Source organism: Camelus dromedarius, chromosome 24 (assembly GCF_036321535.1).
Source record: "Camelus dromedarius isolate mCamDro1 chromosome 24, mCamDro1.pat, whole genome shotgun sequence".
NCBI lineage: Eukaryota > Metazoa > Chordata > Mammalia > Artiodactyla > Camelidae > Camelus > Camelus dromedarius.
This window is the reverse complement of record NC_087459.1, coordinates 5,323,535-5,335,954: the sequence shown is the minus strand read 5'-3', so window position 1 is coordinate 5,335,954 and position 12,420 is coordinate 5,323,535. Positions and strand designations below refer to the sequence as shown.

At 40.7% G+C, this 12,420-nt stretch overlaps 1 protein-coding gene across 11 annotated transcripts in view; it reads left to right on the top strand.

The window, feature by feature from the left end:
• RBFOX1 (RNA binding fox-1 homolog 1) overlaps nucleotides 1-12,420 on the top strand; it is a 1,985,071-nt gene that overhangs the window by 1,267,502 nt on the left and 705,149 nt on the right. The gene's annotated exons all lie outside the window — the stretch shown is intronic.

Here is a 12,420-nt window from a genome sequence, read left to right as displayed (position 1 = left end):
CAGTCCCAACTTGAGACTCTGACGCTGCTGGATGCTCCCAGGATCTGAGTGAAGCATGGTTGAGGGGTGTTAGCAAATGGGTTCCTGCCTCCAAGCACTATGTGGAGCAGTTTGATGGAATTAATTTGCATGGCCAGTAGCAAACGCTCTCAATTTGCGCTGAGGCTAATTTGTCAACCTGTAGCAACTTATCGCCCTGGCTGGATTTGTTTACCAGGAGACATGTCATTGGGATGATGTGCCTTGCTGTGCACAGAGGGAGCTGCACCCTGACCTCACTCGAAGAAGCTACCATGGGGTAATTTCCTCCCCGACAGATGACTGGCAATGTGGTGACAAATGATCAGTGCAATAAATGGTTAAGATAGCCGGGGCTGGGATCCATGTGATTTATGCAAATAATTAGCTCTTCCTGGGTAGTGGCCTGCATGTCTAGGTAACTTTTATTTTTTCAGACAGTCATCTCCGTAATGAGCTATTAGTCTGCAGGCCAGAAAGAAAGAAAGGGAGAAAGGAGGAAAGACCTCAGGCAGTTAAGTCTTTGTTCCTTCCAGAAATTCTCATTTATTTGAAGCCAAATGTGATCATGTTTCCTTTAACAAAACTCCATTGCTCCGTACTGTGAAGGCAACTCGAAATATGAGGGTCTGACTTCTGTTTGTTTTGATGATGGTCTCTGGGGTTCAGACAGCCTGCATTTCATCAGACCCAGGTCATCCATCTTACTCATCTTCACTGTGTCCGTTAGCACGAGGACAGACGTGTCCCATTAGCACTGTTTCCTAGTTGGAGAGTGTAAGGAAGCTGGAGGCTCAATATGCCTAATTTAGGCAGGAGTCCTTGGGTGCCAATGGTGGAACCTGTGTAGAGGAAAGGAATTACTTGTTAAAAGGCTTATGTAATTAAGGCATGTGTTACAGAAATATGGGAAGATCTGGGCAGCCAAATTGTTGAAGATCCAAGGGCATCTCCAGACCTCTGAGACCATCAGAAATAGGAAATTTAGTGAAGTCAGGACTTCCTCTCCCCTTTTCCTGACTCAGTTTACTTGTTTTACCTGGCCACGAACATCCCCTCAACTGAACATCTGACCTCCCTGCCACCAGGAAGAGCTGGCTTTTTCTCCCCTTTGTCTGGGTTCATACATGACAGGAGAAGATGATGGTTACTGAGACTGGTATCTGATACAAGTGCTTGGACTAGCCTATGATGGCCAAGAACAGGGTTCCCCTACGATAGGAAGGGGCGGAGCCACTCCTGGGTGAGGAGAGGGACGATCCCAAAAGAAGGGCAGAATGCTGTGTAGACAAAACAGCAGATTCCGCTGCAATACTGAAGGAGGTAACTACCCCAGTCTTGCTTAGCATGCAATCCTCAGTACCCAGCGTGGAGCCTGGCACAGAGTGGCAATTACCTCAACAACATAGCACATAGTGAATTTGGGCAGAAGAAAGGGAGAGACAGGGAAGGTGCTTAAAAGTCTAGATATGGGTCTGACCTAGGCAAACCAAAGCAAGCAAGGTTTTCAGCAGGCAAACAATAATAAGACAAAAATAAGAATGAAAGATCTTTCAATCTGGAGAGACATCTCAATGATGGAAACCCAGACTGCATTTCCTACACTGCTTGGAGTCCTCAGAGTGATTAGGTCTAGGGAATTCTGTCCTGTACCTTTAGAGGATACTGAGTGATCAATGAATTTCCTTCCTTCCTCCCTCCCTCCTTCCCTACCTTTCTACCTTCCTTCCTCCTTCCCTCTTCCGTTCCTTCCTTCCTTCCTTTTGTCTGTCCTTCCTTTTGTCCGTCCTTCCTTCCTTCCTTCCTTCCTTCTTTCCTTCCTCAAATATGTACTGGCCATGAGAAACTTCTGAATGATAAAGACAGATTTTTTACTTTTAGTAGCTATTTTCTTGTTGAGTATGATGATATAGGAGTTTTAGTCCCAATTACTACTGTTTTGAAACCATCTCTGAATTCTAAGTACCTTTGATGATTATGGATGCTGCACCCTTCGGGCCATTGTTGGCCATCGTTTGAGGTTAGGATCTGAATCTGGGTGAAAAATCCTGATCCTCCTAGGGAGACTACAGTGTTACCACCTGAGCCATTGCCCTTTGTACCCAGAACATAAAGGGCGTGATCTTCCACTAAAAATAACAAACGGGTAGGACCACAGACATGTTCCTCTACCGATGTTCTTCAAAGAATGTTTCAGGACAGGGAGATGGGAATATTTATGTTTTCCTGACTCTTCAAGGGATTGGGCGTGGTCACAAATTCCATTTAAGAAGCAAAGTAATTATTTCAACAACATACGACCATGAAGCAAGGATAATGATTCCATCTGTCAAAAAAAAAAAAAAAAAAAAAAAGAAGAAAAAGAAAAACCCCACCACTGACAGCATTTAGGGCGACATGTGTAACAGTCTGCATTTTAAGCATTTTGATTCTCTGTCCATTAATTGACAGATACCTAAATCTGTGAATTTGGATGCCATTAATTCAACTGCAAAATGACCCTCAAAAAAGGAGGAAGAAGGAGGAGGAGAAAGGGGGAATGGAGGGAGGGATGAAGGGAGAAAACTGGAGAGATATTAGGTATACCCTTGAGTTAGTTTCTTAATAAATCATTGCACATTATGGTCAATTGCATTCCTTTTCTTTTCTTTTTTTTTGGCTGGTTGCCTTATTTATTTTGTTCATGAAGTGGTTGCTGTGAAAACCCTGTAGGGTGATTTCTGATGTAGTCCAGAACTCTGGGATTTTTTGTTTTTAATGTGCACTTTATTTTATTTTTTGTTTGTATTTTTTTTTAATAGAAGTACAGTTAGTTACAGTGTGTCAGTTTCTGGTGTACAGCACAATGTCCTAGTCACGCATATACACACATGCATACATTCATTTTTATAGAGAATTCTGGGATTTGCAAAAGACATTCTCATTCTTGCTGATTTGGGACTCTGGCCCTGTATAATGCTGATGCTCAGAGCAACGTTCCACCATATGGATAGCCCTTCTGATCTGTAAATATATTCAGATCTTATTAAGAAGAATCCCAAAGAAGCCACCACCTTTCCTGAAGAACTATTTAGGAAGATTTATTGGGCGTCATCTGAATAATCACATTACTTTGACTGAATCAGAGAACCCACTCCCAGGAAGCATGGGAGAAAGGAAACATCACCCGTGCGGACCGAAAGAGTTAAGCCGTTTTTCTATTTACATGGTTTATTTCACAAGTGTCTGACTCATTGGGCATAACCAGCACAGTTAAATTACAAAATTACTATTTGGTCCCTTTTTTATTGACTACAATTCAAGGCTGCTTCAAGCCTCCCAAATTTAATCCCCCTAGCTCTGTGCCAAGAACATTACCTTTTATTTTCAGTGTTAAACTGTGCAAGATACCCCTACGGCTACATGGAAAGTTACTCTCCGTGATGGCAGCTAACGGAGTGTATCAATTGTTCATGACTTCCCATTCTCCTGTAAATTGGGAGAGGCAGGGAGAGCAGTGGGATGCGAATTCTGTTCCGTCAGCACTTCCTTGCCCCCGCTTAGCCTAAGCAGGGCCTGTTTTTGGTCATTAATTATGGTGTGTTTGTAGCTCTTCATTCTGTGTTACCATTTAGCAACCTGTCAAGTCCCCAGCTAATGAGCCTCTCCCATAGAATCCGATGCGTTTATTTTGTTTCTTTTTTTTAAGCGTCGACGCGATACTGGTTTTCCTTAGGTCAGATGAAGTTAAGAGGGAGGTTCTCAACCAGTTTATGGGAAACAAAAGGCTTTTTCTCCTGTAGTCATGCATGCTCATGCTGGGAATGAACCCGCTTAGAGCTTCTGGTTGGCTTTTGTCTAGCAAACCAGACATTAGAGTATCCGGATTATTGTTGCAATGATGACTTAATAAGTCAAGGATGAAATGGCTCTCTCGTAAGTGCCCTTGTCACAGTGGTGGCAAGTGTCATCCCTGGCCAGAAGTTTCATCCCAACTACAAGGAAAACTAGATTGGAACCAAGATGATCCTCTTTTGGCTGTTGCCTTTTTTTGTTGTTGTTCTTTTCTTTCTATAATGGCGAGCTTGCAGCCGCTCTCTAATTTTTGTAGAGGGGGGATGTAGGCATAGCGGTTTGGTTTCAGGGCAGAGACAGAAGAAACGTTCTTTGAGGGCACATTTGTATAACAGGCGTCTTCATTTTACTCAGGACTGATGGTTACAGCTCCACGTTTCCCAGGGAGGGCTTCATTCACATCATATGAGACTGAGAACACATTGGGTGTCCCCATCAAAGAAGGGAAGCAATGATTGTACAGAATTAGGTGTCAGAATAAAGCTGTTGAACTTGACCTTTTTAACGGAGTGACGTAGATTGCAAAAACACAGCATTTATTCTGTTTTGTTGAAAGGTTTCTATTCTGAGTCGAAAGGTTCTGGGAACCCAATAGTCCGAGCAGTGGCATTGTCCTCTGGGGGTCAGAAGCAAAATCCTCAGTGCACCGCGCACAGTTCGGACTCACAGCTGTTTCTGAAGCGTAGTTACAACTGCACTAGCATGTGATCGGTGACGCCTCCAGTTCCAAAAGGAAGATTTCTTTTTTTTTCTCCCATCAGTCAAAAGTAGGGGGAAAAAACCACATTCACATGTTGTAGGTTAACTAACCGAGTCCCAGTCACGTGCACTCATGTATGTAGGGGGGTCAGGAATGAGGCTGGGAGAAGGAAATAGATTATGTGTCCTTAATACCACCCATGCCAGTAGGTCGTTCTAAGATATGGTGGAAATACAACTGATTTCCTCTATCAAATGAGAAGACGATATTTTTTCTTCATAAAAATGCCATCTTCTGCATGTAATTTGTTCTCATCTCATCCATTGATCTGCTTGTTACCTGTTATCTTTCTATAAGAGAGGATCAAACATCCTGTGTACAATTCTCTTCTTCCCTCCTCAAACAAATGAGGGAACTTATGTTTTATTAAACTTTAGCCCACACTCAGGGTTTAACATCGACCCTAAGATCATCATGTCTTTTACTTGGTGGCCATGTGTTCAGCAGAAAACTGGATAATTCTCAGTAAGGCTGTTTTTGCTCTTGTTCCGGTGTATAAACCTAATGGCAACGGGCCAGCAAATTTCCCAGATGTAAGTCTGTTTTGTGTGTGTGTGTGTGCTGCTTGTAAAAATGTGAATTGAAATGAGCCGCATTTTGTCAGGAACGTCTCAGACATCTTCCAGTGAGGGGGGATATGTCTCTCCGCGTTGCTGCCTAACCTCCATAGAATTGTCATTTGCTAGTCTCTAAATGTTGTAACCATTTCATTCACATTTTTGAAGTGACTACAGCGTTGGCAAAATGAGAAAACGTCTTCCAGCCTTGACCTCTTGGTAATAGCAGACATGTTCATATGAAGTTATTTCAATCCCCCAAAAGGCATTATACAAGTTTTTTTTTCTCCTTCTGCTGTTCTCGTTTCTTGATAGATTCACACTTTTGAGTATTCAGAGCTTGCTTTTCCTTTCAGTGAGGGGAATGCAGTGGAGAGAAGTGTTATTGATGAGGGCTGATTAAGCAAATTAATGAATTGAGGCAGCTGAATAGTAAGTGAGACGAATTTGAGGAGTGGAATTGGTTTTTGCTCATTGACTGTAATGTGGGTGAGTCAAAACCACGAGGGTGCCTGATGGAACAAGCTATATTGCTGAGGTAAGTGAAGAAAGAATATTTGTAATTGCATTTTTTCTCCCCCCCCCCCATTTTTTTTTAAGAATAGTCATGTACTGGCTATTCACTGCTGTTTTTTGCACCTGTTTTCTTTGCCTCATTTTTTTTGAGTTATCTTCAAGAGCTCACATGAGTTCATTTGACCAGTAGTGTATGGAATGTCTGTCATGTTCCAGACACAATGTTAGGCACGTAACGCTACTGAAAGATATTACTTACTAGGTCTGATGACTCAATATTCTCAGTGCTAGTGGAACCATGTGTCCTGGGAATGCTAAATACTCATCTCTGGAAAGTATCTCTAGAAAGCATTTATCTCACACTCTTCAACTTGGCAAATGTTAAAAGTTAGATGACACCACGTCTTGGCAAGGATGTGGGGTCAGTGGGCACTCTAACATGAGGCAACTGCTTTAGAGACCAATTTGGCAACATTATGGAAAGTTCAAGATGCCCATAAATTTTGACTCAGCCACGTCACCCCTAAGAGACATGCATGAAAATATCGATTTTACCATCATGGAAGCAAAAAGATGGGAAAAGAACAATCAACCATATAAACATTAATCACCTGAGGACAGGGAAATAGTAAATAAATTGTAGCAAAATTAATCTCTGGAATGCCATGCTGTAGTTAAAATTAATGCATTAGATTTCTGTGTGTCAACGTGGATTAATCTCAAAACCGTTATACTGAACATCAGTGGAAAGTGATCTGCAGAAGGGGACATGCCGTGTGCCCTCATTCATGTACAGTTTTTGTAACATGGGAAAATACTGTGTATCCTCTTGGGGTATATGCAGGTGTATGATCAGGAGAGAGAGATGTGTGGGAATGAGAAATACTGAGTTCTGCAGTGTAGCCACCTCACTGGGGGAGTGGGGAAAAGAGATGCCATCAGAATGAGCCACTGAGAGAGATTAAGTTATATTTGCCATATTTACGATGCAAGCTGCAAAGTGGACATATGGCATATGCTTTAGCATCTTCTATATTTTTTATGTGTCTAATATATTACAGAAGGAAAAAAAGAGCACATCTAAGAAGCTATAACCATCGCTCTGTGTGTGTGTGTGTGTGTGTGTGTGTGTGTATGTGTGTTATTCTGTGCGCATCAGACTGCCTTTTTTTCAGATTGCCACACTCTAACCATTTTCATGTCTGCAAAAGGGCTTTGGCCAAAAGCCATGTTCATTTTGAGTGCAGTATCTCATCAGGATTGTTTGGGGGCACACAAGCTAAGGGATGAAGTACTCTTGGTCCACAAGACCAAAGCTGGACAAGTGTAACTGTTTCCCACTGTCTTTGATCAGTGTAAACTGAGTCTCTTTTCCAAAAGAAATGCACTTCTCCCCCATTCAGTTAGTGCGATAATTGCTTCAACTCTCAATATTCCTTTAACTGGGCAGATCCAATGTCAGTAACTAAAGCTCTCATTTCATAGTAAACTATCAAGTTGTTCCAGTTAGCAGCCCCTCTGTTCGGACTTTCTCTTGCAGTATTCCTGACTTGGCATGAACCCTCCTGCACTTTGCAGAGTGTGTGATAAGGTCAAATGTGTTTTGGAAGGCCTTGAGGTCTTCCAGACTCACAGCAAGTTGAAGACACCGTCTATAACAAACACTGGGGGAGAGCATTTTCACATTACTGCGCTCTCCCTCGTTCCTAGGCAGTGCCCCCTTTCCTTGGTCTAGCCTGCTGTTTCTCTCTGCCCAGGAACGCCATCAACATTAACAAGTGTTCTCCTTGGCACCAGCAGGGGGTCTGCGGAGGGAACTGGCTTGGAATGGACAATGGGGAGACTTGAATCAGACGAGAGCTGTGATGTAGATCCTGGAGTGTGTCGGGTAAACTCAATAAACTCCAGTCAATACTGACGGGAGAAAGCAGGGCAAAACTAATTTTGATGAGAACGTGTCACTGAACTGCAGGGGAGACTTGGAAAGGATGCACTTGACAGTAAAAAAGAAAAAGTGGTTTTGAAATTTCACTTTCAGGTTTCTCATGAGCAGGCTGTGTGTGTCGTGTTTAGGCACATAAAGTGAAATGAGCACTGGTTCCCTGATCTTGGGTTCTACTGGGCATTAAGAATCCCCTGGAAATTTTCTAAAGATGCAGATTCCTGGACCAGCCCCAGAGATGGTAATTCAGTAAGTCTAGAGTAGAGCTTTGAGTTTCTCTTTTTAGCAAGTTCACAAAGGATGCTGATTCTGCTGGTCCGAAGAAACACCTTTTGAATAGCGAGGTCCTTGAGTGTAGGTTTTGATGAAATGGAGGAAGACAGTCAAATAAAAAAATAGATGAATAAAACCGCTTTCATCCAGTGCTATGGGGAGACGCAATGGCAGAGTTACTAGTGATAGTTCAGGAACAGGAGAGGGGACAAACAGCTGTCTGGCACGTGCAACCTGCAGAAAGGAGGTGATATTTGACTTGAACCTTCATTCTTGAAGAATGAAGAGATTTTTTTTTTCAGGCAGAAGAGAGAGTGAGTATTTCAGAAGGTGAAATGACGTGAATAAAGTTGTAGTATGTATCTGAGAATGAGGGGATAGCTTAGTCTGAACAGACCTGGAGGTAAAAGGAGAATGATCACAGATGGTGTTAAAAAAAATAGGCTGCTGCTGGTTTTTGAAAGGGTTTGTAGAGTCCTCATAAGGCGTTTGGTGCGTTAGTTTACGGTGGAGAGCAATGGTGTCTCTGAACGATTAGTTGTGGGAGAGGAGATGAAAAAAAGGGAGCCAGCTAGGGGATCAAAACTCCAAGGGGTAAATGCACAGGGTTTGCCTGAATTTGTTCTCAGAGTAAGAAGGACGTGGCAGAAAACATTCCAGCCTGGAGGCAAGACCCTCAAGGCTGGAGACGCAGCATCTCCTGGATAGAGATTAGAGAAAAAAGTCGAGATACCTAACATTTCCAAGTGCTGCAAATTTCAAGCTCCCAATTTATCCCTTCCCATCCCCTTTACACCCTGGTAGCCATAGGTCTGTTGTCTGTGTCTGTGAGTCTGGTTCTGTTTTGTAAGTAAGTTCATGTGTGTCTCTCCTTTTTAGATTCCACATAGACTGCTAGTATATGGCATTTTCCTTTCTCTTTCTGGCTCACTTCACTTAGAATGATGATCTCCAGGTCCATCCATGTTGTTGCAAGTGGCATTGTTTTATTCCTTTTCATGGCTGAGTGGTATTCCGTTGAACAAATAAAGCACAGCTTCTTTATCCAGTCATGTGCCGATGGACATTGAGGTTTGTTTCCATGTCTTGGATTGTGGTGGTGGTTTCATAGCTATACCCATCTATCAAAACTCATCAGATTGTACGTCTGAAATATATGTGGTTTACTCTACAAAAATTATACCACAATAAAGTTGTTTTAAAAATGTAATTAAAAGAAAAAGTCAAGAGCAAATGGTGGGGATGAATTTGTGGAAATGCCCAGGAGCAACCAAGAAAGTGAGGACTCCCTAACCGTGAAGACTCTATGACTGAAACTTCAAAGGTCATTACTGGAATTTAGAAAAGACCCATAAAGGAAGAACCCGAGCAAGCATTGCCTTCTGCCACCTCTTAATCATTATGTCACTTGTACAAGTAGAACACACAGCAGGGATGGTGCTTAAGTACCTATTACTATTATTTCTTGGTTGTAGAGCTAAATGTAAAGGTCAATCAAATCATAGGCTGTTTCTGGATGTCCTTTTAATCTTTGCTGTCAGATGATGATGATGTAACAGGCAGTGAGAATGACATCGAGAGGAGGGTGGGAAGGGACATTCTGGGAGTTCGAAATTTGTAGATACTGACAGGCATATGTAGAATAGATAAACAAGATTATACTGTACAGCACAGGGAAATGTATACAAGATCTTGTGGTAGCTCATGGTGAAAAAGTATGTGACTGAATATATGTCCGTTCATGAATAAGTGAAAAATGTTCTACCCTGGAAATTGACACAACATTGTAAACTGACTATAACTCAATAAAATAAAATTTTTAAAAAATTAACATTTTGGTTTAAAAAAAATGACCCCAGGCACAAATTGGAGGTCAGCAACTCTCTTTTGCAACAGATATAACCCCAAGGAAGTAATGAGCCGTGTGCTCCAGTCTCGGGAGGGCATGTGATGAATGGAAGTCTTGTAACCAAAATGAAATACCAAATTCCTTACTAGTATTTTGAATATTCACTAAAAAATTACCTATCCATGTCCGTCTCTTTCCTTCACACTTTGTATATCTTCAGTCTTCTCTCTCTCTTGCAAAATGCTCACAATTCTCCTGTCTTTCTCTCTCTCCTCCTTTGTTTTAGACGTATACCTTACAAAATCTCTAACTGATCTCCCTAGCAAGGGCTTAACCTGCATCTGAGTGCAAGGAGGGTTGAAGCAAAACTGACAAACAAAAAAGCCAGAATTCTCTTTACCAGGCAGAAGAAGGGGTCATTTCAGGGAAATTATTTTAATAATTCTTATCCCATCTCATAAATAATTCATCATTTTTTCTTCTCAAATCCCTAGGTTCCTAGACTTGTCCCCAAAACTGTAACTCTTCCACTTTGAGGTGCATTAAAAAATAAAAATGTAGGCATGACCCTTCATTCTTTAGTTATCAAAGCCAGTGATCTGAAGACATGAAGACATCTCCAAAAAATAATAATAATACAATAAATACAAACAGGGCATAGTAAGGGGAGACTGTTTTACTTTAAGAGATTCAGTCATTTTATAAAATCGACATTTCAGAAAAGAAATGACATTGTCATGCCCAAAAGAGTGGGAAGGATATAATCTCAGAAAAAAAGAAAAGGAAACTTCATGAAAACTTGAGCTTTAGGTTTAGAATCCCTTATGATCATCTTTTTATCATGGACTAAGAAATACATTATCATGGGCTGTGTGGGTCAAGGGAGGACATTACAGAATCAGTGATCTAATTCACGTATTTTATTTTGTCCATGATGGAAAACTCCAAACTGGCTTTAGAAAGCCTCTAGATAATGCAGGGGATCCTGAAGAAGAGGTTGCTCCCTAGCATATTTACTATGTTCAACCTAACCTATTTTTTAAAATTTGCTTCTCCTGTAAGACAGGGTTGAAAACAGTAGGCAGAGGCATTTATTGCTCTGAGTCTTTTTGTTGGGAGCCCATGCCTTTTTCATGATGTTGTGTAAACAGATACTCATCAAAACAGAAGGAACATTTTGAGGGTTTGCTTTTTTTTTTTTAATTGATAAATTCAAAACATTACATTCCAAGGTTAAGCTTCTTTCCTCAATCCCAGTGTCGATGGTGGGGGTGAGTCTTACTTGTAATAATTACGGTACTTATAATACTTATAATAATTACGGTAATGTATGTTCTTTATAGATAACATGACAAATTGAGACACACACAAAGAAGAAAAGCCACTTGTGATGTTATCAGCTTATATTTAGTGTACACCATTTTGATCTTTTCTTTATATCTGCACGTACCCTAACACAGACCTTTTTATGGAATACATGTTAGCAATCTGCTATCACATTTCAGGAACTGTGTTAGGCATTAGAGACACAATTTATATTATTCTATAGATGGTATTTTGTATTCCAGAATTTGTTTTTAATTTGACAAAATATTATGGGCTAGGAGATTTATTATTCTTCCTCATAACGTAGCATGACAACGTGGTAGTCCCTAATCTCTTTAATTCCTAAGACCACTCTGACTTCTGGAAGTTTGCCTTGTAGTTTATCACTTTTCACAAATGGGTTTGTTTTGCTTTGTTGCTAAGCTGTGCCAACTACAACTGTATACTAACATTTTCAGCTGCAATTAAGTTCTCCCTTTTCTGTGTGCAGTCCTATTTATTTCTGACAGCTCCCTTGCCTTCTAAATAACTTAGTGTTAATGCATTGCGTGATAAAGGTGACCCATTTTGTTCTCCTCCAGAAACGAATAAATCAAGTAACCAATACATTGGGGGGAAGAAAACAGGAAAGAAAGGAAGCAATAGTGACTAGCACAAAATCTTTGGGTAAATATGGAAATAGGAGGATTGAAATAGAAGGGAACAGGTGATATTTTTATATAAAAGGATCCACCTCTCCTTTTCTTTCCCCCAGTCTTTTTCTGCATAACATGCATTTTTCTTTATATTAACAAATGGCTTCACTCACCTTCTCTCTGGTGGCTCTTTACGACTTCAGTCTCTTCTCATTATTTTTTCATGTTTTACGCAATGTAAACTACTTTCCACCACTCTGATACTGTGTGTGGGACGGCTGGTAGACTTTGAGTTTCAAGCTATGACAAAACAGTAATAATATATATCAATGGTTGTTGCGTAATAGTGAAAAGCTACTGATGGATGTTGGGAGGAGGGGAAAAGAATCCAAATCTGCTTCTATGTTTCATCTGCATCTTTGGGTTAAACAGAAATGGATGAAGCAAAAAGTGTCTTTTGTAAAGGACTTTGTCAAAAGACTAAGGATTTTTAAGATGGTGACTTTTGTCACTGTTTTAAACTTACAAAAAAAAAAAAGAAAGAAAAAAGAAACTTTCGTTAGAGTCTGTATTATCTAGTCTTAAAAAAAATTCCATGAGTTGCTCTTACTATGAATTCTTATTTAATCATTGCATTCTAACCAGCAGGAACAATTCCAAAGGGAATTCCCCATAAAGCAATCAGCTTTCAGCTTGGAGATGTACTAACC